The 25,434-nt window shown below is 42.3% G+C and overlaps 1 protein-coding gene across 1 annotated transcript in view; it reads left to right on the plus strand.

Annotated features, from left to right (window-relative positions):
* Window positions 1–6,664: 6,664 nt before the first annotated feature.
* The window catches only part of NRCAM (neuronal cell adhesion molecule), a 257,338-nt gene continuing 238,568 nt past the window's right edge, over window positions 6,665–25,434 (plus strand). The window contains exon 1 of the mRNA XM_030885203.2: window positions 6,665–6,781. The gene's annotated coding sequence lies outside the window, so the exon portion shown is untranslated. The remainder of the gene's footprint in view (window positions 6,782–25,434) is intronic.

Below are 25,434 nucleotides of genomic sequence, written 5' to 3' on the forward strand. Positions count from 1 at the left end.
TTAATCTCTGTCAGATGGACTGAGTTATTTTCACAATGGCTCTCCAGACAGTTGTCGGAGCTGAAGTCAGACTTTGCCAATTTGGAAATGTGTGAGAGTTGTGAGGGCGAAATAAAAATCATAAAATGTTTAATGCTTCCCACAAACTACTGAAATTAGTTATCAACACTGAGAACCTTCTGAAGGCACTGGGGAGGCTCTAGATACATTCATGCCTATTTTCCACCAGAAGAATGCATGGGAACAAAAGAAAATATAGCACAGAGCCAGCAAGTAGCCTTACCTTACCCAAGGCAGCGAATGGTCAGGAGAGAGAGGAACCTTGTGCACATTATGGATCTACCTATTTTCATTTTGCTCAATCTCTCTTGGCTTCAATTTCCTCATTTATAAATTCGGTTTTATCAGAGTATGCACTTCCTCTACCACCCATCGGCCACTTTGTCATACTGTGGCATGTTCCTGTGACGCTGGAAACTGCCATTGACATCTCAAAATCTGCATGGTCACCCTTGGGGGACAGGTTTCGATGGAGTTGAGACAGATGGACCTGGTGATGTACTCCTTTTAAAAAATGTCACGTGAACGCTTTGTGAATAGGAGCTCATCGTTGCATAATCTAGTACTGAAGAATAAGCCCTTCAGGTTGCAAACTCATCAACCCACTGCTGCTGCATTGGTTCCAACTTACAGCAGTTAGATAGAACTGAGTAGAACCGCCTTACAGGGTTCCTGAGACTCTAACCTGTGTGGAAGCAGCTTGTCCCATTTTCTCCCACGAGCAGCTGGTGAGTTTTAAGCACCAACCACTAGGATTCCTTCTTAGGTTGGAAGTCACTCAAAGTATAAGGGAAGAGTTGCCTCCTCAAAGGAGAGTGACCTTAATGTGGTGAACAGAGTAGAGATTTTGGACATCGTGTGTTGATGTGGCAGAACTCAAAATGAGAAGCAGGCACAGCAAACAACTGTTAATAACCAGCACCCAGAACGGATGAAGGAAGAATCCAGGAAACCAAGAAACCATCAAAAATGAAATGGAATGCCTGTAGAGCTATAGCCTAGGCCTGCCGTTGGGTGCTTTTAGTTCAGTTCTGACAACAAAACCAAACACCGCCCCGTCCTGCAGCATCCTCAGAAGTGTTCTGAGTGGTTAAGCCCATTGTTGCAGTCACTGTGCAGATTCTTTTTTTTTGCTGCTCCTCTACGTTACCAAGCATATTATTCTCCAGGGACTGGTCTCTCCTGATAGCATAGCCAAAGTACAGGAGACAAAGTCTCGCCGTCCTTGCCTCTAAGTAGTGTTCTGGCTGTACTTCTTCCAAGACAGAAGTGTTTGTTCTTTTGGCAATCCATGGAACGGTAAAGATTCTTCACCAGCATCATAATTCAAGTGCATCAATTCTTCTTCAGTATTTCTCATTCAGGGTCCAGTTTTCACATGCATATGAGGCGATGGAAAATACCGTTGTCCTGGGGCCAGCTGCACCTGGGTTCTCACAGTCACATCCTTGCTTTTCAACATTTTAATGGGGTCTTGTGCCGCAGATTTACCTAATGCAATGCGTATTTCGTCCCCTGATAAATGCATAGTCATTTATTGTGTATCCTGCAAGAGAAAATCCTTGACAATTTCTACCTTTTCTCTGTTTATCATAATGTTACCTATTGGGACAGTTGTGAGGATTTTGGTCTTCTTTGCATTGAGTTGCAATCCACACTGAAGGGTGCAATCCTGGATCTTCATCACAAGTGTTTCAAGTTCTCTTCACTTTCAGCAACCAATGTTGTAGCATTTGCATATTGAAGGTTGTTGATAAGCCTTCCCCCAACCCTGATTCTACATTCTTCTTCATATAAGTCAGCATCTCTGATGATTTTCGCTGCATACAGATTGAATAAGTATGGTGAGAGGATGCAACCCTGACTCACACCTCTCCTGATTTTTAACCTTGCAGTCTTCCTTTGATCTGTTCACACAACTAGCACCCTGGTCCATGGAGAAGAAATCCCATTCTTCTCAAAGCTGTTTATTATTTGTTCTGGTCCACATTCTCAAATACCTTGGCATAGTCAATAAAAGACAATTAAACATCTTTCTGGTATTCTCTGCTGTCAGCAATGACAATGCTTTTTCCGTGTCTTCTTCTGAATCAGCTGGAACCTCTGGCAGCTCCCTATTAATGACCTACTGAAACCGTTGTTGGACAATCTTTAGCAAAAGCCCTGGGCATTAGTGAGCCGAAATGGACTTGTATTATCCATTTTGAGTTGGACAATATATAGCATATCATATGACAATTAACTAACAAATTGTAGAGAAATGGTGTCACATTTATAGTCAAAAGAACATTTTAAAATCAATTCTGGTATGAGCCCCTAATAAAATGTTAAAAAAATAAATAAATAAAATCAATTCTATAGCATTGCACGGTCAGCGATACTATAATGTATTAGGCAGGGTTCTCTGGAGAAACAAAACCAGGACACTTATGATTTTATATAGATATAGATTTATATATATGGATAGGTTTATATAACAAGAAGGAATCTAACAGCTAATTAGTCCACACAGAAGTACAGAGGGTTCAGTTCAACTCACTTCTGTGGAACAATTAATATACCGGAAGTGCTTCAAGTCACATGGGTTGCCAAGTCCAAGGTCAAGGAAGCAGACAGCAGAGTCCTAACTGGGGCAAGGCAAGCAGAGTCTGCCCACAGGCAGCAAGCAGCAGGGTGGGTCACCAAGTAGCTCAGGAGCTTAGCAAAGCAGGCCCGATGGGATATCAGGCACAAGCAATACAAGGCAATGGAATCCGCCAGCCTCAAGCTCAACCAATGTACGCACCAGCAGTGTGGCGAAGCAGGTCTCGAAGGGCCTTCAAGCTCTAGCTACACGATCCAGGAGTTGGCCTGGCCCACAGGTAATATAGCTCACAGGTTGAGGCAGAGAACTAGCCAAAGCAGCAGCAGGCGTGCTCCATCATGCTCTGATGTGACTGGAATGTGAAAGTTGGAAACAAAGAAAAGGACAGTCATGGAAAAGGATGGCCTTAGCAATAGAAGTGAAGCTAGAGATCCCGTGACAAAATTTTCCAAGACCATTGACTTCTTTGTTGCAAATACCTTTAAAAAATAACAAACAGTGATGACACAAGTGGACCATGCCAGATGGAACACAAAGACATCTGTGTTAGGCAGGGTTCTCTAGAGAAACAAAACCAGGACACATATGATTATATATGATTATCTATATTATAATCATATGTATATACAGTCCCACATGTAGTATAGCTCACAAGTTGAGGCAGAGAACTAGCTAAAGCAGCTGCATGCTGGCCCAATCACCAGAGAGCAATAGACAGAGGAGCGGGCCTTGCCAAGCCATTTATCTTTTTCCCTCCAATCAAACTGCGACCTTATTAACCCCACATGTTCCCATGGGCCCGGTTGGCATGATCACCCTACCGGTCACAACATCAAGTTGCCTACAGCTGTGGACAGAGATAGGCAGCTTGGCGCCACAGTGGCTATGTGTGGACTACCAACCACAAAGTCAACAGTTTGAAACCAATTTTCTTTTTTATTTTTATTTTAAATAAATCATTTTATTGGGGGCTCTTATAACAACCCATACATCAGTTGTATCAAGCACATTTGTGCATATGTTGCCATCATCATTCCCAAAACAATTTCTTTCTACTTAAGCCCTTGGTATCGGCTCCTCTTTTTCCCCCTCCTTCCCCAATCCACCTACTCTGGTGAACCCTTGATAATTTATAAATTACTTTTATTCATATTTTGCACCATCTGCTGTCTCTCTTCACCCATGTACCTGTTGTTCATCTATCAAATATGTTACTTTGAGGACCAAGGTACACCAGATGCAAGCCATGCTATATTCCATAGCCTCATATGCATGTGAATGTCGGGCATTATGTTAGTCCAGGTTGACTAGAGAAAAAAAATCCAGAGACACTCATCTGTGTGTAAGAGAGAGCTTTATATCAAAGAGTTAATGTATATTAAGAAAACATCCCAGCCCAGTCCAGATCAAGTCCATAAGTTCGATATTAGTCCAAATATCCGATACCAGTCTATAAATTCCTCTTCAGACTCATGAAACACATGCAATGACGCCAAATTCAGGAATATCACAGGCCAGTGGGTGGAAAGTCTTGAGGATCCAGTGGCAGTGGAAGCCTCTCAGCACTGGCATGAGTCTCCATGTGGCTCCTCTAGCTCCAGGGTTCTGGCTCTCTCAGTCCTGCTCCATGTGGCTTGTCAACAGGAATGTCAAGCAGAGAATCTGTATCTGGACTCTAGTGAGCTATTTCTTTCCATAGTGCCTCCAAATGAGGTCATCAAGGTGCAACCCAAACTCCACCCCTTCACTCTAATAGTCTCGAGTTGACATCAGATTATGTAACTACCACAGACATTGAATAAATAAGTTAATGCATTTGAATTATGATGCTTGTGAAGAATCTTTGCAGTTCCACACACTGTCATAAGAACAAAAAGATCAGTCTCGCAGCAAGTAAGGAGAGGATGGCGAGACTCCTTTTATACTTTGTTGTCAGGAGAGACCAGTCTCAGGGAAGACCTTCAAGTTGGATGGACACAGAGGCTGCATCGATGAGCTCAAACATAACAACATTTGTGAAGAGGCACAGGATCAGGCCGCGTGTTATTCTGTTGTACGTAGGGTTGTTATGAGTCAGAACCGACTTGATAGCAGCTAACACCACCAACAACGTGTTACAGAGCAAAGGTGTCACTTTGAAGACGATGTTGTGCCTGACTCAAGCCATGGTATTTTCGATCACCTCATGTGCACCTGAACACTGGACAGTGCTAAGGAAGATCATAGAAGAATTGATGCATTTGAAGTATGGTGTTGATGAAGAATATTGAACAGACCACGGAGAATTAGAACTAACGAATCTGCGCTGGAAGAAGTACAGCACAAATACTTCTTTAACACGAGGATGGTGACATGCCGTCACATTTACTTTGGATATGCTAACAGGAGGCACCAGTCTCTAGAGAGGATAGGGTGCTTGATAAGTGAGAGGGTCTGGGGAAAAGCCGAAGCTACTCAAGGAGCCGGAGCGACACCGTGGCTACACAGCCGTCTGAAACAGCAATGATTGTGAGGATGGTGGAGGCCTAGCAGTGGCTCATTTTGTTGGATGTGGGTTGTTATGAGTTGAAGTTGACTTAAGGGCTTCTGACAATAAAAAGAGCTTCATAGCACTCATACAAAGTGCTCAGGATTTCAGCCAGTAGGATGATTATTATTTCTTTTATTCCTTAAGGAGTGAAAATCTGGAATATGTTCTCCTGGGGCTACGCACGCCTTTGTCCATAGAGCCAGAGGCATCATTCCCTAATCACAGGCATGACTTCATGTGTGCCTGTCATGCGTAGCCTCCCCTGAACCAAAACTTCTCTGAGCTTCCGACCATGATCTGACTTGGTGCTCCTCCGAAGTGGCTTTTCCTGCTAGTGCTATTTACCAGTTTTTGAATTGTGCAAATCATTTCACCTTTCAGAATCTTAGCACCCTCGACTTGACACTTGAAGAACTATTTAATTGTACAATTTTTTTAATTGGGAAGTATTGGTTTAAATTATGTTAAACAAACTTGAGTTATGAGGTACAAAAGGAGTAGAGACAACAGAGTGCCTGGGATAGAAGAGTCATTGAGAATCACTTCTCATCTTCCCTTTTTTAAAACAAACGATGGTAATTAACTCCCTTCCACTGGCCATTCTGGTACAATGGATTTGGGAGATACTTGCCCTGGGCTGGGGTCCAGCCATCACTACATTGACAAGCTCACCCAGTGGTTGTAATGTTCAGACATGAAAGCCCACACTCACCTTCTGAACGGTGGAGTTAATCCAGAGCCCCTGACCCCTGCTCTTCTGACTACAGGCTGACCCCAGGTTGTAGGCTGAAGGAGGTTTTCTGAACGATCCTTTCTGTGATACAAGGTATTAAATAAATATCTCTTTTAAGCACTTCTGGTGGTTTGTTTCCTTTTAATTAAAGTTTCACCCTTCTAGTTCTACCTTAACTTTACGCTTTTATTTTGTCTTACAATGATGTGCTCAACGGCCCTTTATTCCCACATGTCACTTGTGCTTATCTCTTTCAAATCCAGTTCTAAGATGTAATTTTGTCTCCGAATTCCTCTTGACAAAGTTAGCCAGGATCAAACAGTTCATTTTTCACTGTTTGTTCCCTTTGGTCTGTATTAGATTCTCCCCGTCTGCGCCTGTGTGTCGATGTGATTGTGATGCGCTGTGTTTTCCCGTGAAATTCAGAGCAGAGCAGAATCAAGTGCCTTCTCCCTTGTTGCTTTGTGTGCACAGTCGTTCTCTGCGGTTTGGAAGTCATGTAGACTTCTGTCCTGGACCAAAATGTAATTGGGATTATGCTACCTTTTTCATTACCTATTTCCATTAAGTTGCCTCAGATTTCTTAAATACTGATGTCCTTAAGTACAGTAATGGTTGGTTAAAGTTAATTATGGAATTGATATGTGTTAAGTTCTCCCTTGCTAATTTTACTTGGGCTGTCTAAGGAAATCTCAGCTTAATAAAATTAGCTAAGCCAAAACAATTCATACCGTTCTATGTTCTTTGACCTTTTTAGGAATCTTCCTGAGAACCCCTGCACCTGTTTACTGCCGGCTTGGGCCAAAGCTGCTCTCAGCTGTGGGCACTCTCCTGAGGGAACGATGACTTTTCTGGCCCAGTGGACCTCCTGAAGGTGAGAAGAAAACAGTTCTGTGTCTTAAGAAATCTGAGCGAGTGGCTCTGTTTCTCACAATCTGCTTCTTGAAAGCAATGAATAGGAGACCAGGTTGTTGAGGAGAACTATACATGATCGTGAGTTTTCCTTTTCAGGAGAATTTGTTCCTCTGCTTTTTTCAGAAGGATGTCTATGGAGTGTATTTGACCTTGAAATTCTGATTGATGAAGACTAATTTGACTTCTCTGTCTCTGTCTCCTTCTCTCTCTCTCTCTCTCTCTCTCACACACACACACACACACACACACACACACACACACACACACACACACCAACAGCATTTTTGCTCACACCATAAAGAAATTCCTTATAAATTTAGGGGAGTCTAGGTGGTAAAATGGGTTGTGTGTTGGGCTGCTCACCACAGGGTCAGCAGTTCAAAACCACCATCTGCTCTATGGGAGAAAGATGAAATTGTTTTACTACTCTAGAGATTAATAGTTTCTGAAATCCAAAGGGGTAGTTATACTGTCTTGTACTGTCACTATGAATCCAAATCAGCAAATTCATTGATGGCAATGAGCTTGGCTTTGTTTAAGGGCTGCCATACCTTGCCTCCTAGGTTATTGTAAGGATCAAACAATATAACAAGTGAAAGCTCTTTGCAAACCATGAAGTACTATTTGCATAAGTAAGAAAAACATTCACTACTATTCGCAATCATTTATAATTCTCTGAAATTCTCTCTACTGTGCACTGTGTTGCCTAGGGTTTGGGGGCTGCTCCTGGGGGAGTGAGTTCGTGCATTCTTCAGTGGGTGGTGCCACAGCCCCTCCTTCTGCATCTTCCCAGCGTTCACCCAGAATGTGGTCAGGGGCCTGTCCTAACAGAAGCTGCACTGTTTGGGTAGATCAAGTCTACCCAAGTTAGACGTCTGCAGTACATTGCTCAGAGCCTTCTTTGAGAGAACATCATGGGTAAAAATTTTAAATTCACATAATACAATAGTACTATTTTGAGTGAATTTTACTTGATGGTTATCATCTTAATTAGCTCACTGATTTTTTTTTCTTTCTTATTACTTGTGGGAAATTACAAAATCCTCCCCTATTACTCCATTACTATTTCCCAAGAACTTCCAAGATCATCTGATTTATCACTTTCCTTTTTATGCAGAAGTGAATTAATTTTAAGCAGAATTAAGCAGCTTACTCAGCATTAAGATCGGGAGTCACGGCTACAATCCCTGTAAACCCACTCTGCCTTTTCTGCCTCTTCACTTTCCCTCTCTCCAAATCCTCATCAAACTACGAAGTTATCTATATGTCTTCAAACTAGGAATTGAATTGCTGAGATTTATTAGGTCAATCTCAATAGAGTCAACAAACAGGTTTCACTTTAATCTTTCAGGCTGTGAGTGGGGTTCTCCAACTCCAGCCATCTCCCTCTCTGTGTGGAAGAAAATGTCCAAGAATGCCAGTGGATATCTGAAATTTCAGTCAGTACCGAACCCCATATATAATTTAATTTCCATTTTGTACAACCTAGGATTAAGTTTAATTTATAAATTAGGAACAGAAAGAGACTAGCAACATTAACTAATCATAGAAGGGAACAATTATTAAGTAAAATGAGGGGCATTTTAACATACCATCACCAAACCCACGGCCACGGGTTAGATTACAACTCATAGTGACCCACTATAGGGATTCTGACACTATACATCTTTAAGGGAACAGATAGCCTCACCTTTCTCCCATGGAGACACTGGTGGGTTTGGGTCTCGGACCTTTCCATTAGCAGTACAATGCGTACCCAACATCACCACCAAACCCTTTTGATTCATGACAGTCAATCTGAAAGCCAAGGTGGCTGATAAGTGACTATTGGATGGGTGGCATATAAAGTGTGGCTGCAACTGGATGATTCACATCTCCGAGGGATGGGGCTGGATGGTGTCATTTAAGTGGTGTGTATTTTAAAGTTTGTGAATTGTTTCTTTCTGCAATTTTTGCATTTACCATTTTCAGACTGGTGTTGACCACCGGTAACAGAAACCCAATTCCAAAGGGACTGCTGATTGTTTTAATTGTGAACACTGCTACTGTTTTTGGCATCCTTTATTTATATGGTCCTGCCCCTAAAATGAAGAATTGGAACAAAATCACAGCCAGCTGTGTTTAGATTTCAGTTATGAAAAGACACTCATCAACGAGTTGAAAACCAACATCATTTAGTACTAGATATTTAGGATCTGGCCAAATACATTTTCCATCTCACGTGACTATGTATAGAAAATGAATTCATGGAAATGCTGAGTTGGTGTAACTTAGAATGACGGCACATGCATGCAAGTGGTAGGTGGTCTTGAAGACAATGACTTGTTCTCTGAAATTCACAGAATGGCCAGTCATTGCTGTGAAACCAGTGGGCTGTAAATTGTCAGGGGGCATGTTCAAAACATGATTCACTCATCCAAGAGCTGCCAGGGACAAAGGAATTTCCACTCATTAATGTGCACGATGTGAGGGCTGTCTCTCCCTCTTTCAGGCTCTCTGTCTCTCTCTCTCCTTCTCTTTTCTCTCTCGCTTCCTGTCTCTGTGTCTCACCCACAGTCTCTCTGGGACAGATACATGACTCTCTAAGAAACCAGGAGATCCTGGACAGGACACGTTTATGGGGCTGGCAGTGGCATCTGAAGCAGCTTCAATGGCCCTTTGTTTGGAAAAGGGTGAGAGTTTGGGGAGACGTTGTCTGGCATATGCTCCATGCTGGCCTTTCGTATCGCTTGGCTACATTGGGCAGTAGGGTAACATGAGCGGAGATGAACAGATATAGAAACCACTGTAGTCAGTGAACATAGGACTGTACGGTGGCAAATCTATTTTCTTCATTGAGGTTTGGCTTGGTAGTGGGGGTCTTCTGAATGAAGGTACTGTGGGCAAAGGACCGAATGCAACAGCATTGGGTCCTTGAATTTTGCTCTGGTTCTAAGGTGAAGGTGGCAAACACTATTATTTAAACACAGCAATGGCTAATTCGTGCTAGCTGTAGACTTGCTAGTTCAACAGATTTGGAGTTTGACATGGCATTCAAAGGGGCCTTCCTTTAAAAAGCTCAGAGCACAGAGCTCTGCCAAAAGAGGGTCGTACATGGAAAACTCAGATTGGGAAGCAGAAGCCACGTGTAAATTGCCAGTTAGACACTTTTGAATGGGCCATCCACCAGCGGGCTTGAATCATAGTTAACAGTAAGATGTGTTACCCTGTAGTGTGGGATTTAGAAAGAAAGAGGAGAAGAACTGCTGAGCCACTAACTGCTGATACAAATCCAATCCCACCACAAAGGCCCTGGGCTTCGCATCAGCAGTTTGTCTCCGTTCTGGTGGCGGATGATGACCACGGGTTTCCAATCAGATTACGTCCTGCTACATTAGGATTTTCACTCTCCACTGCCTTTTGTTGTTGGGATATTTTCGAAATTATTCTTGATTCCGGTTTTCTATTAACTTTTGAACCCCAGCTACTGCACTAATAGCTTGTAGATTGTGTTAAAAATGGCAAGGGGGACTTAGAGAACTAAGTTTTGCCTTAGTTATTGGACTAGCAAGGCAGCATAATATGAATTAATGACTTTTCACATTTTCTCATAACATAAGCTGTAGGCTTGGTGCCCTGGAGACCAACTTTAAATGCATGCCTTAATAAGCCATTGACAGTTGTTGGACTTTTTAGCTTTTAAAGGCTTCTACAAGCTTCTAGACAATGGATACATAGCATAAATAATAAATAATATTGATTTTAAACTTTAAAACATTAAAAATTTTCTCATTGTAAAATGGAAAAATGAGACAAAACTTCTTCACAATCAATAAATATAATTATTTATGCTTTTTTTTTAGAAGCAAGAGCCATTCAGCGGCAATGGTGTCTTTCTAATAAGATTAGGGAGAATAAAACTTAAGAGGAAAAGCTAAAGATTTTTTAAAAATGTATTGTGTTTGCAAAACTACCTATAGAAGCTTCTGTTCACCCTCTAATAAAACTTTCCATTTAGAAGGTGCAGTTGGAAGAGGTGCCACCCCCCCACCACTAATCACGGGTTCAGTAAGCACAATTGTACAGTTGATATATATAAAGGTTATAGTAAAGTCATCGAGAGCATGAGAGATAGAAGAGAGATTGGAATAATGGAGTCAGACACATTTCATGGTAGCATGCTCACCTCCTGGCTGGCCATGATCTTACCAGTCAGGTCCGCACACAGCTTCGGCCGATGCTAGGTGGGGCAGGGACCCGGCAGGAGGTTGGAGGACCAGTTTATTGCTAACCAAGGGTTATCTTTACTTCGGGGGGCATGACTGCAGGTAACCGCACATCACAGGAAGGGGCAGTACCATAGGCATACACATTATAGGAAGGGGATGTACAATGGGCATAGAGGTAACAGGAAGGGGATGAGCTAGGGCTGTACACATGACAGGAAGGGGAGGAACTAGAGGTATACATGTGACAAGAAGGGCCGGCCCTAGATTCATGATGCTGGCCTAATCTTGGCCACCCTTGGGTGGGCATGACCTCTCTGGGGTCTCCTTCAAGGAAACAGACAACTACTATCCTTATCAGAAGGGAGTGGGCCCTACTTGTGGGATAAACAGTGGTGACTGCTTGCTCTAGATGGCTGATGACCCTTAGGGAGAATAACCTCTGATCTACTTCTGATGACCTCCAAGTGTATAGTCATTTGCAAGCAGCTAAGTTTGGCATATATTTGGGGGAGACAACTTGGGAGAAATCCTTCTGTTTCCCACAAGAAGGCAGTAGACTGTCATGGATAGGGTTATTCAGAAATGATACTACCCACTTGGTACTTAACCTGTGCCCAATATTTCAAATTATCCTTTCCCCTTCAATTGCCCATCTTGGCGGTCAAGACTCTCCTGTTGTCTTCTATGTCATCCTATTAGGCTCTGTGTGTCACACCAAGAGTGTGAGTGAGACTCAAAGGGGGGAAAAAGGAGACAGAAAGGCAAAGGGAGGGAAGAAAGCACTATTTTTCACATTCTGCACATAAACAGTAAAGTTCCTTTCTCCCTTAATTATGTTTGTTTGATTTTTTTCCCCTTTTGCATTAAAGCTGCATGATTTCTGCAACTTACAAACCCATAAGCAGGTACACAGAACCTTATCTTAAGTCGAGAATCAGAAAAGAGTCACTGGAGTTGGTGCTCAGAAACCTTACATAGGTCACTGTGAGTTTGAATTGACTGTGTTTTGGGTGAGGGAGTGGCTGGATGGTTGGTGTTGTGCTGTGTCACTCAGTTACCGACCTTCCCTCCGGTTCACTCAATTCCCCAGTTGATGGGACCTTGCCTTCCTCCTTCGGTGAAGAAGAACCACTTCACCCAAGGCTCTGTCACCTGCCCAAGAGAGCATGCATTCAGTGACTGGCTGAGTTGGGAACAAAACTTCTTGCCCAATTCAGGACAACTCTGTAAGACCTGTAAGGCTGACCTTTGGCTTTTGTTGTGACTCCTCCATAGCCCAACTTCTCCTCCTCCTCCCCTACTCTGTTCACTCACTCATAGATAGGTATTGCTCTCCAGAGTCTTTATGTTAATCCCCATGTCAGAGTCTGCTTCCTGGGAAACCGGATATGAGGCACTTACCACACATGGACTGTATGAGTATGTAATGGGTTTGTGATTATATGTCTTTAGAGCATTGAGAGAAGGCCCTGGCTTTGGGAACATAATTAAGCATAAATAAACTATGATCATCTAGCCCAAACTCTTGTTATGAAGAATGAAGACAATAGTACTTACCTCAGAGTTCGTACCAGGGTATAAGAGTGAAATATTCCGTGCCTGGCACACAGGAAACACTGATTTAATGAGACACCCATTATTTTTATGATAATTAGTCATTGCTGATAAGTACTCCATAAATAGTGCTCTAGTTCTGACCAATTGGTTCCAATACAGAACAGTTTTGAGTGTTTTTTACAACATGTACTAGCATGTAAAGATTAATAAAAGAAGCACCACCTGCTAATTTAAGTGATTGATGTACAGTATTAACCCCCAGAGCCAAACCTCAGTTGTTTCCGACTGATGGAGATCCCATCTGTTACAGAGAAGAACCAGGGAGGCTAGGAAGGTCCCAGAGGGAAATGCAAGTGATTAAAGAGATGAAAAGGTTCTAGGAATAACAGTTAAACCAGACTTGCTGTCAAAATCCATACCAACCCTTTGCATCCTTGGATCATACAGGCTGGCGTGCTTCTTCCATGTGGACTTAGATGACTGCTTGTTTGAATATAAACCTTAAACACTCGAGACACTAATCCAATTGATAGTCAGGCACCATCTACGTTCTTCACCATGTAGCACCCTTATCTTCAGTGATCTCTTCAAACAGGGCCATGTTGATGTAACTATTCTTACATTTGGGGCTAGAATGAAGTGGAAACCCAGAATCCATCTGTTTATTCACAGATTATGGACAACTCTGGTTTACTTTAGTGGTCTATTATAATTTTATAACAAAAACAAATAAGTAAGATAAGAAAACATTGCCAGTCATCACCCTGGGGTATTAGGCAATTGCACTGATGTTATCAATACGTAGACTTGAAGGTACTGTTGAGGTGAAGAGTTTATGCCAGTACAGCCTAGCTGCAAACTGCAATTCATGAGTTGTTTTGTACAGATTGAACTCTTAAATGATTGAGCTCTATTTACATTGAGTATGGGGGTTGCTATTAGAGGAAAATTTCCTATAACATTCCTTAAAAGGGCAGATCCTTGCCTGTTAGATTAATACCTGTGGTAGTTACATAATCTGGTGTTAATTTGAGGATTCAGAGTGAAGGGGTGGAGGTTAGCCTGTCAATCAGATAGCACCTTGATGACCTCATTTGGAGGTGCTAAGGAGGTAAAATAGAATCGTTGAGGCGAGACACAGGCACTCCCTGGGAGACATTGCAGCTGACAAGACATATGGAACTATGCTAGTGACTAGAGCTGAGGAAGCCATATGGAGACACCTGCCAGTGCTGAATGCTTCCAATGCCATGGATCCACACGACTTCCCACCCAGTAGCCTGTGATCTTCCTGCATTTGGCGTCATTGCATGTGTTGTGTGAATCAGAAGAGGACTTTATAGATTGGTATTGGGCTTATGAATTAATATCGGACTTATGGACTTGATCTGGAATGGGCTGGGATGTTTTCTTTAATTACTCTTTATAAAAAACTCTTTTTAATATACTTATGTGTGTTTATGAACTTGTTTCTCTAGTCTCCATGGGCTAACACAAAACCTGTCATATGAATGCATGAAACTTTTTACAGATGTAGAAAGCCTGTCTTTCTCTCACAGAGTGGCTGTTGGATTTGAACTGCTGACGCTGTGGTTAGCAGCCCAATTTGTAACCACTGCAACACCACAGATCCTAGGCTCCTGAATAAAAAGTTAGGGACTTGGAAATTGTTTAAGGTAACACAGAGGCACAGTTTGCCTTTGGTCTTCAAATGGGGTCTTTTGTGAGGGAGATATTGGATGTGTGTGTGTGTGTGTGTGTGTGTGTGTGTGTGTGTGTGTCCATATTCACCAGAGACAGAGAAAGAGAGTTTTGTCTCCCAGAGCACTCTACTTTTAGCTAGTGTCTACTTTTGAGTTGGATTTTGTAATTCATTGCAATGGCCACACTCATGATGCTCACAATGATGGGTTTATTAGGGAAGTTAAGGCTACATACAATTCAGGTGAGAAATGCTCAGGATACAATTGTTGAATCAGGAAATGTTGCAAAGTTCTTTTAGAACTGCTAATAGATGCGAAAGGACACATTTCTTGACTGTAAGCTTCACCCTGAAGGCACTCCGCTCCAACTCTGTGGGTCAGCCAACCCATCTCCTCCAATAACGTGTCCTGTGGCATCCAACTCCACCAGCTGGCTTCTGACCCCACAGAACTCAGCTTTACTTGCTCTGGGGACTGAGACAGCCACTGCTCTTTCTCATGTCTGGCTTCGGGTTCTGTTGCTACTGTGCTTCTGTTACACCTTTGATGTCAAAGCTGTCTCCTGGATCAAGGAGGTTCTCTGTGCAGGGATCTCAGGGCCCAGAGGACACACTCCATTCCTAGTTCTTCTCTCTTGCTGGCATGAAATCCCTTCCTCCCTTGTTTGTGAGTTAACTCTTGGGATACAGAGTAGGATGGCAATCAGGCTGTTGAGTGGATTCACTCATCGTGAACCTATAAGACAATAGAGCTCTTCCCTTGAGCTTACAGGCATGTAAATCTCTGTGGCAGCAGACTGCATCGTCTTTCTCCTGAGGAGAGCCTGGTGGTTGTGGCCTGCCAACTTTTCAGTGACTAACCCAGTGCTCCATCCCACCAGACCTCCATATAGCAAATCTTTTTCATTGAATATGTATCACATGTAATCAATCAGTGTGGCCCTCTAGTCATAATTCTTGATGCACTATAAATCCAGTCTCTGTGCCTGTGGTTACAATCTCATTTTGGAGGGTGTTTTCTTTTACAGGATTAAGGTGAGCTGTATTCCGAGGCTGCATTTTAAGAGCAGAGGGTGTGGCTCAAATCACCACTGTTTGTTTCCTTGGGGTTTGGTCTGCTGGGAGACAAGAATGAGCCATATAAGCATCAGCCAAGTCAGAAACAGGATCACTCAAAGAAACATCCCAGGACCATCAGAAGAGGAGTCAACCGGGATGCACACTCAGGATCTCTGTCTGAAGTGGCAGAGGCCAAGACCGGAGGCACGGAGGCTCCAGCAGAGACAGTACAGTGGGATAGAGCAAAGGAGCCCGACCAAAATCAGAGGCCAAATCAAGACCACGAGACAGAAGAGAGGAGCAGCCCCTCACCTCGGAGGCTGTGGGTAGAGCAGCGGCAGGCTGGCCTCCAGCACCATGGGGACAGAGGCGAAGGGTCCCTGTAGCTAAGGCCTAGAGAGAGAGAGAGAGACTCTGCTGACTGAGAAGAGGTGCTGCTGTAGACCCATGACGGTATCCTTATTGTTTACTGATGTTGACTTGTGGTAACCCGTGAACTGCTGTAATAATAATACCCTTGCAATGAGTTATTGGACCCAGCATAACAAGAGCGTGTTGTGAAAGAGTGCCCTTTGGTGTCAGAATAGTAAAGAAGGGGGAGGGTGGAGAATGTTCGACCTCTACCTCACGGCAATAGAGAAGTCAGAGGAGGTTGGGTATGGCCCCCCACACAGTGTTTGAAGTACTATTATCATAGTCTTCATATATACATTTAATTATATTCAATAGCCTATCTTTCTGGATCTTTTATTTGTACCCAGAGTAAGGTTTTTTGTGTGGGTGTGTGTAATTCTGTTCTTGAGATGGCATTATCAAAATGCTCAAGAGTGTTAAATCATTAGTGAGGACTTTTGTACAACAAGAACTCAGGAACTTTGGAGAAGAAATTATTTTTCAATCAATAAATTGCTTAAAGATAAGATTAAAGAATGGAGGTGGACCTGCGCTTTTAGACTCAATGCTTTTGTCAGACTGCGGTGTCAGAAGATAAGAGGAAACCACTAAGAAGTTTCTAAATTACTAATAAGTGTATTGGATTTCGCATCTTCTTTTTGGCATGGTTTATCAAATAATCATAGTCAGAGACAGAGTGATGTAGATGAAAGAGCAATGGACTGAAAGCCCAGCTGCCTGGCTCAGGTCCTGCTGAGAGCCTTTGAAATAGATGGTCCTTTCTATCTCTGGGCCTCAGTTTCCCTGCTTCACGGATGAGCTGTACACAGGTACTGAGGACACTTGCAGATTTCCCTGGTGTGGTTTATACCTCATTTTAACCAAATGGCCTTAGAGAAGGACAAATCCTTTTCTCTTCTCCCACATCCCTTCTGCACAAAGAAAGTTAATCACATCTCACACCACCCATGGAATCTGCTGAGCTGGAGGGAGCCTCATTAGTCTCTTGTCACCAGCAATGGATGCTGACCCATCCTTTAGGAATCTAATACTACGGGGTCTCCAAAAGTTCATGAAAAATGATATGAAAAACTAATAGGGATTGCCATGAACGTTTTGAAGCACCCTCATGTCCATTATCCTCTACTATTTTTTGACTGACATTATTTTTCATATGAAATACTAATAATAAAATCATCATTTGTTACCATAGATAACATGTTTTTATGGAAAATAACCATTTATTTTACTTTTTCATTAAATACTTTTATTGGGGGCTCTTACATCTCTTATCACAATCCATACATTCCTCCAATATAACAAGCACATTTGGACATATGCAGCCATCATCATTTTCAAAGCATTCTCTTCCCACTTGAGCCCCTGATATCAGCTCCCCATTTCTTCCCACTCCCTCCCAGGCCTGCCCTCCCTGACGAACCCTTGATAAATTATAGATTAATCTTTTCATATCTTACATCGTCCTCTGTCACCCCTCACCCACTTTTCCATTGTTTGTCCCCCTGGGAGGGGGTTATAGGTTGATCCTTGTGATCAATTTCCCCTTTCTCCGGCCACTTTCCCCTAATCCTCCTGATAGCTCTACTCTCATTGTTGTCTCTGAGGGATTTATCTATCCTGGATTCTCTGTGTTGCAGGCTCTTAACCTGTAGCAGTGTGCATGTTCTGGTCTAATCTGATTTATAAGGTAGAATTGAGATTATGATAGTGGGGGGAAGGAAGCACCAAAGAACTAGAGGGAAATTGTGTGTTTCATCGGTGCTATACTGCAGCCTGACTGGATCTTATCTTCCTTGTGACCTTTCTGTGAGGAGATGTCCTACTGTCTACAGATGGGCATTGGGTCTCCACTCCATGCCTGCCCCCCCCCTTACCCCATTCAGCTTGGGTATGATTTTGTTCTCGGTCTTAGATGCCTGATATCTGTTCCCATTGACACCTCATGATCTCACAGGCTGGTGTGCTTCTTCCATGTGGGCTTTGTTGCTTCTGAGCTAGGTGGCCGCTTGTTTATCTTCAAGTCGTTAAGACCCCAGACGCTATATCTTTTGATAGCCAGGCACCATCAGCTTTCTTCACCACATATGTTTATGCACTCATTTTGTCTTCAGCAATCGTGTTGGGAAGGTGAGCATCACAGAATACCAATTGTTAGAACAAAGTGCGCTTATGTTGAGGGAGTACTTGAGTCAAGGCCCAATGTCCATCTGGAACCTTAATTCTTAACGTATAGATATGAGTACATAGTTCTATTCCCCTCTCATTATATATACACATGTATATATTTACATATGTACATGCCTGTAGTTAGACCTGTATAAATGTCCTTTGCCTCCAGGTTCTTTCCTCTATTTCCCTTTAGTTTCCTCTTGTCCCACCATCATGTTCGGCCTTCATTTGGGTTTAGTAATTCCTCACTGCTACATTGCCCTTGATTGAGCCCCACTAGACATCCTACGACCTTCCTTCCATTGGTTATAGTTCACTTGTTGTTCTATTGTCCCTGGGTTGGTTCCCTCCGCCCCGTGCCCTTCCTTTCTCCCACCCTCCCTCCTCCTGTGTCCCCCAGGAACCATTGGTCCCATTCTTTTCATCTCCAAATTATTTATCCTTCCTATCTTATCTAGATAGACATGCAGATACATTAATAAGCATAAAAAACAGGCAAAGCCAAATAAAACAACAAAGGAAGTCATGACCAACAAAACAATGTTTTTATCTTTATTATTGATATGATCATGTTTTTCTCTTCCTACTGTTCCATTGAAGCAAAAATATATGTGATAACACATTTAGTAATTCAACATTTTTTACACATATAATTAATTCAGTGATGGTTGTTTTCATCATGTTGTTACCACCTTTAATAGAAATAGCCCTCTAAGCTAAGACTTCCTGTTACCTCTCTCAATCTGGTAGCCACTAAAAGACTTTAGTCTCTGTACATGTGCCTATTTCATAAAAGTGAGTTCAAGGAATATTTGTCCTCTAATTTCACTCAGTGTGATGTTTTAAAGATCCACTTATCTTGCAGCATGGATCAGAACTTCATTAATTTTTATGGAGTAACACTGTTTCATTGTATGTATGAGGGAACTTGTAAAGTTTGTGGGGAAACTGATTTGAAAGATAAAAGTTAAATGTATAGGCTTTATTCCTCAACATAAGCTCCCTTCAGGTGAAGACCTTTTTATAAGTGACGATGCCACCCATTTAGTCCATCCCTAAAGAAATGAGGGTTCTGGGAATTTAGCGATATCAGTATAGTGCCTTCCACACTGTTAACTGAAGAAAAATGGGGCCCTTTAAAGTTGTTTTTTAAGATTCAAAACTCAGACTCACTGTCATTGAGTTGCTATCAACTAATAATGTCTCTATAGGGCAGAGTGGAATAGCCCCTGTGGGTTTCTGAGACTGTACCTGTTTACAGAATTGGGAAGCCTCATCTTTCTCTCACAGAGCAACTGATGGTTTTGAACTGCTGTCCCTGTGGTGAGCAGGCCACTGCCTATAAAAAGAAGTCCTAAGAAGGCAAACCAGGTTCTTAAAGTAGATGCTTTCAAATGATGGTTTCCCATTGAAACTCTCCTCAGATTGTCCTTTCATGATAAGAGGAATGAACAGAAGCATTGTTGTGGTGAAGAGCTCTCTGGGAAAAATTTCCCAGGCATTTTTCTGCTAAAGCTTTGACTAACATTTTCAAAATCAATCTCGCACTAGATATTATAATTCTTGTGCCCCCAGAAAATCAAGAAAAGTGACTGCTGTCGTGGTTTGCTGCCGTTGGGTTGGTTCTGACTCACAGCAGCTTATTCACAACAGAATTCAACACTGCCAGACCTGAGCCACCCTCAAAATTACTGTGAAAGCTGGGCCTGGGGTCGCAGCCATTGTATCAATCCACTGCCCGAAGGTCTTCGTCTCTTTTGCTGACCTTCTCCTTTACCCACTGTGATGTTTTCCCGGGATCTGTCTCTCCTGATAGCATTTCCAAAGCATGGAAGTCGAAATCTTGCCATCTTTGCTTCCAAGAAAAATTCTGGCTGTACTTTCTTACAAGACAGATTTGTTTGTTCTTCTGGCAGTTCATGATATGTTAAATATTCTTTGCCAATATTATAATTCAAATATATCATTTCTTCTGCTTTCTTCCTTATTCATTGTCCAATTTTCACATGCCTATAATGCAATTGAAAATACTATGGCCAAAAAAAAAAAAAAGGGAAATTTCATGGCTTGGGTCAGGTGCAGCTTACTCCTCAAGGTAACGTCCTTGCGCTTAAAACACTTTAAAGAGGTCTTGTGCAGCACATTTGCCCAATATCATATGTCATTCACTTTCTTGACTGCTGCTTCCATGAGTATTAGTTGTGGATTCAAGCAAGATTCAATTCTTGACAACTTCAGTCTTTTCTTCATTTATCACAATGCTGTCTATTGGTCCAGTTGTGAGAATTTTGGTTTTCGTTATATTGAGTTGTCATCCACGCAGAAGGTTGCAATCCTTGATCTTAATCAGCCAGTGCTTGGAGTTCTCTGATATAAAGTTCTCAGTGGCTAATCTCTCAGAAGTGGGCAGTAGTCTGTTTTTTAGTCTGTAAATTCTTCTGAAACCTGTTCACCATGGTTAAAAATATTAGTGGCACAGCTTCCACCATCGCAGCAAAATTAACGACACTGCAATATGATAAACTAATGATAGATGAATGGTGGAAAATGCCCTGAGCACCCCCTTCCCCTCACAAAAACTGTTCCCTTGAACTTTGCCCATAATTAGACTGCTTTTGCTTTAATTGGATGCTTTCACCTCTTTGTCATCAGAATCATAACTGGAAAAGCTATGCTTCATCTCCTGTTTTAAAAAAAAAGTTTCAGGATCTTGATCCCATGAGTTGAAAATTTCCATCGAAAGCTCTGCTCTTATTTGCAGCTGACCTGGAAGCAACAATTTTGGCATCCATTGAGCAGAAAGTTTGTTCAACTTTAATTTTTCAGTCAGAATTCTGTAAGCTGAACCGTTGAGATGTCTATCATGCCGGCTATTGTATCTGTTGTAAATCATTGGCTCTCTTCAATTGGGACGTAAACTAGGTTGTTTTCTTACCAATTGATGTGGCTCTCTGCCGTTGTTGGCTTCATCTTCAACACCATCTTGTCCTTTATTAAGGCCCATATCCATTTTCAAACTGCTGATTTCTTTGGGACTCTGTCTCTTTTCGTAAAACATTAGTGATTTTATCATTATTCCACCTAGTCATCACCATAAATTTTACATTTGCGCTTGCTTTAATTTTAACAGAATTCATGTTAAACCAATTCATTTGTTAGTGGATATTTAGCTTGTTTCATCCTGAGACTATTAAGACTAGTGCTACAGTAATCATTATTAACACATTGTTATTTACTTTCCTGGTTTCAGTTATGAGTATATGCCTAGCATTGGGGTTACTGGGTTTTATGGAAATTATATGTTTAATTTTTTAGGCATTGCCAATCTGTTTCTACAGTGGGTGCCTAATTTTACATTCCCACCAGCAAAGGATAGGGTTCCAATTTATTCACATCCTCACTAAACTGTGTTATTCGTCCTTTTTCTCTGCTTTCTGCTCTCAGTTTAGAGGGGTTTCCCTTAAGAAAGAATACATCTTAAGTGCTTGCTCAGATCAGACGATGTAGGGTTTAAGTCTAGTTCTGATTTTCACTTTGGGTCCTCCAGCAAAACACAGCCCTAGTTATGTCTTCTTTTTAATAAAGATGATAATTTTGCAATTTTTTTGCTCCTCACTCTCTCGCTTTCACAGTGACTCAAATGAAATAGCTAGGGAAATCTAGGATCTCTCTTTGTCAAACAAGAAGACTGATTTTAGGGGATGTGCTCTCAAATCCGAGTCTGGTAAACCCCAGCGGGCACAGAAAATGCAAATCTTCTGACTCCTTGTTCAGCGTTCTTTACCCAGGAACTTACAAGCATGGTCTACACCAGAAGTCTGGGAGCTGGCTGATGCTTTTCTTAGGTGCTATGGAGTTGATTTTTGAGCCATAAGTAATTGAGGCTTTTGTTTTGAGTCATCGTGGCTGCATGTGACAAAACAGAACTGTCCCATAGGGTTTTCTAGGATGTAACCCCCCGCCCCGAACAGTTTTATTGGCACATGATTTACATGCCATACCATTCAATGGCTCAATCCTAACAAGGGGAATTGAACAAGACCCCCTTCCTTCCCTGTCTACTGCACACTCCCCATCCCCACATTACCTACACCCCCTCGTACCCGTTATTATCATTATGCATCCGCTCCTCCTGTGCTTCACAGCTGGGAGACCCAACAGGAAACAATAAAAATACAAATCAGACTAAGGTGGTAAGGATAAGATCAGATTAGTATAAAGACAAAAATACAAATAATGTGTAAGAATGAGACAACCCCCATCAACATGCAAAAAGCCAGCGAGGAAATTTCTGTCATAGAGCAACTAAGAGATACTTGCAGCCAGTCCAAATTCAGGTCATGCCTATAGGGAGGCCAAGTGGCCAAGTACCGAGCTCGATCCAGCCTAATCAAGATGACCATGGTCACTGCCAGATAGACAGAGGACTTCAAGCACTTGCTGATTAAGATCAAGGATTGCAACCTTCTGTGTGGATGACAACTCAATATAATGAAAACCAGAATTCTCACAACTGGACCAATAGACAGCATTGTGATAAATGAAGAAAAGACTGAAGTTGTCAAGAATTGAATCCTGCTTGAATCCACAATTAATACTCATGGAAGCAGCAGTCAAGAAATGAATGACATATGATATTGTGGAGGGCTCTCTGGGACTCTTGCCTGTGGCTAGAGCAGATCTGCCAGGGGCTCAGTCTGACCAGACACTCAGCAGCGGGGTTTGGGGCTCCCAGCGTCCTCCCTAGCCCTGCACAACGTGGGGACTCTTCACAGAACGCGCTGCGTTGGCACAGTGGTTGAATGCTCTGATGTTAACGGAATGATCAGTAGTTGAACACACTAACGGCTGCAGAGGAGAAAGAATTGACCAGCAGCTTCCATAGGATTCCAGCCTTGGGACCTTATGGAGCAATCCTCCTTCGCCCTGGAGGGTCCCTGTAAGTCAGCATCCGCGGGACAGAAAGGAGGAATCTTTATGGAAGCAGGTCTCTCCCTAGCAGCTATAAAACATGCAGAAACTCAGGCTCCATTCCAGACCTACTAAATTAGAATCTGCATTTTAACAAGATGTTCAAACATTCATATGCAATTTAAATTTGGAGAAGTACCGCAATCTACAAAAATTGTAAGGCATGGAGACACAAACACGAAATGGCTTTATTTTTACTGCCATTGGTCCCTTCCTTTGGATCTCTGTAAAGTCCCTTTCCCTTTGAAGAGCGAGCTAACCGATTTGCTAACTGTTCTGTCACGTTTAGGTCTTTCGAAGTTAAACGTCGTCGTAGCTGCTGGGAGTTCATGCCCACTCCATGGCAACCACAGCATCATTCCCATCTTAAAAGTGTCAGGGCAGGGCAGTAAAGGCTGTTCTCTCGGCCTCCCCCAGTCCAACTGGTACAGTTAGACCTATTTCATTTTTCCTGCTCACCAATCTGTCCTTAACCTACATGTACCACTTCCAAGCTCTGACCCTTTGTGATGTACATGAGGATGCGCTTTTTTTTTTTTTAAAGAAAAAGAAATTCAGTGCCCCACGCAGTCTTCGGGGAAACACAAAAATAAACACCAACCACACACATTCAACAGAAACAGAAACAGCAACAGCAACAAACAGGTTAATGACCAAGGATGATGTCTGGTTGTCTTTGCCTGGATTGAAATTTATGAGGTCGGAGACTCTACTTCATTAAAAAGAAACATTTTAAAGCTCTTGTTCTTAATTTCTATTCAGATTTCTCAATCTTCTTTGGCTAGGAAACCAAGAATGAGATCTATTCATGATGAGCCAAATGAGTGCCATTGTGTGTTTAAGATGGACCCCATTACACTCCCTGGGGGTGTGTGCTCATTAGCATTAGGAAGGCTGTGTATCTGAGTCTGAGCTATGTATTTTATGAAACTCCTATCTCCTTGTCTTCATCCCTGAAATGAAATTTCATTTGGGCTCTCCTGCTGCCTCCTCCATGACTTGTTTGTTTTCACTGTAATGTGACAAGAAAAGGCAGCTTCTGATTTATTTCTGGTTGGCAGTCTTCATAAATATTCATTAGGTTTCCTTTCCAGCAACTATTTTGAAATTGGCTATTTTTAAATGAAATCTGAAGTGAAAAATAACTCCCAATTCTCACTTTAATACATTTGGGTTGTTAATCTTGAGTTTCGAGTTCCTGGGACAAACAGGAGTGACGAGGAAGGCTGTTTTCCTAGGGTACAGCATCCTGAGAAGGCATGACCGTGCGTGAGTGCCTTGGTGTGTGTGTGTGTGTGTGTGTGTGTGTGTACAATTGTGGCTTGTGATACAGTGAGTGAATAGATGGGATAGGAGTGGAACTACTTCTCAAACACCTGTGTGGGCCTGTGCTAGTTATTACATTCTCCATCTCACCTTATCTTTACCACAGCACTGTAAGGCAGGTATTAGGACATTTATTTTATAGACGGGGCACCAAAGCTGACGGGCAGTAAGACATTTGTTCCAGTTCACAAAGCTGGGAAGTGAAGGGGCAGGTGATGAGAATTAACAAGAGAGTATTTCTCAGTGTTCTTTGCTGTTGGTAGAAGCCATACTTGGACCACTTCAGGAGAATTACTTTTCTATGCTTTCCTTTTGGTATGTTAAAATCTGAAGAAACAAGTTACTGCCATTTCTGCCCTTCTTTAAACCGGGAGTCTGTTCTAGGCGCTCAGAGGGGATCCTGGTACTAGGGGATCTGCCCTGGCATCTCAGTGGGTTTTCCTTTAAGTTTGTGTTGTTGTTCCTAGATCATATGACCTAATTCCACCATTATCTGCTTCTAAGGAGATTTTTCCACCTTCGAAAAAGTTTGGCATCTAGAAACAGGGTCCGCCTCCTTCTCTCCCAAACAGATGCAGCTTTGAAGGGACCTTCCTGTTAAGCATCACACAGTGAGCTGTCGCCAGGAGCCTCACACTTAGCCTCAGATGCTTTCCTGACTGTTGGAGGCAGGAAACTCACAGTCTCATTTCAAGGCCACCCTGACACTTGCTCTTCAGGCAGCTAGTCTCTCTTCTTGTGATCCTGTTTCTTGGTTGCTGTGTACGATCTCCTCTGTGCCTCTGTCCTTATTCAGTGTGGGGCCATAGACAGAAACAGAGGAGCTTCTGGTTACCCCCCTGCCTTGGTTGGGGTAGTTTTTTGAAGCCACATGGGTTTCAAGAGGCGCTTGCTAAATACAGCTCAGAACAACTCTTTAGCACCCCCCTCCACCCCCCTTCAAATCTTGCTGAAATTTCGAACACTATTTGCCTTTGCATACAAAGTGAAGACCATTTTTTGGAACCCAGGAACACCCATAGCTGTCTTTTATCTGCTAGGCAAGTTGTAATTAAGCTTCCTATGCAATTTACCTCGTGACTTAGATATGCGGTTTAAAAAAAAATTAGCTAAAGGCAAGAGTATTTTTAAATGTATTGTTTTTTTCCCTTAAGTATAAAAGTAATACATATTAATTACAGACAATTTGGAAAATGAAGAAAAATG

Source organism: Echinops telfairi, unplaced genomic scaffold, assembly GCF_000313985.2.
Source record: "Echinops telfairi isolate 266 unplaced genomic scaffold, ASM31398v2 ScPeMD7_23;HRSCAF=83, whole genome shotgun sequence".
Lineage (NCBI taxonomy): Eukaryota > Metazoa > Chordata > Mammalia > Afrosoricida > Tenrecidae > Echinops > Echinops telfairi.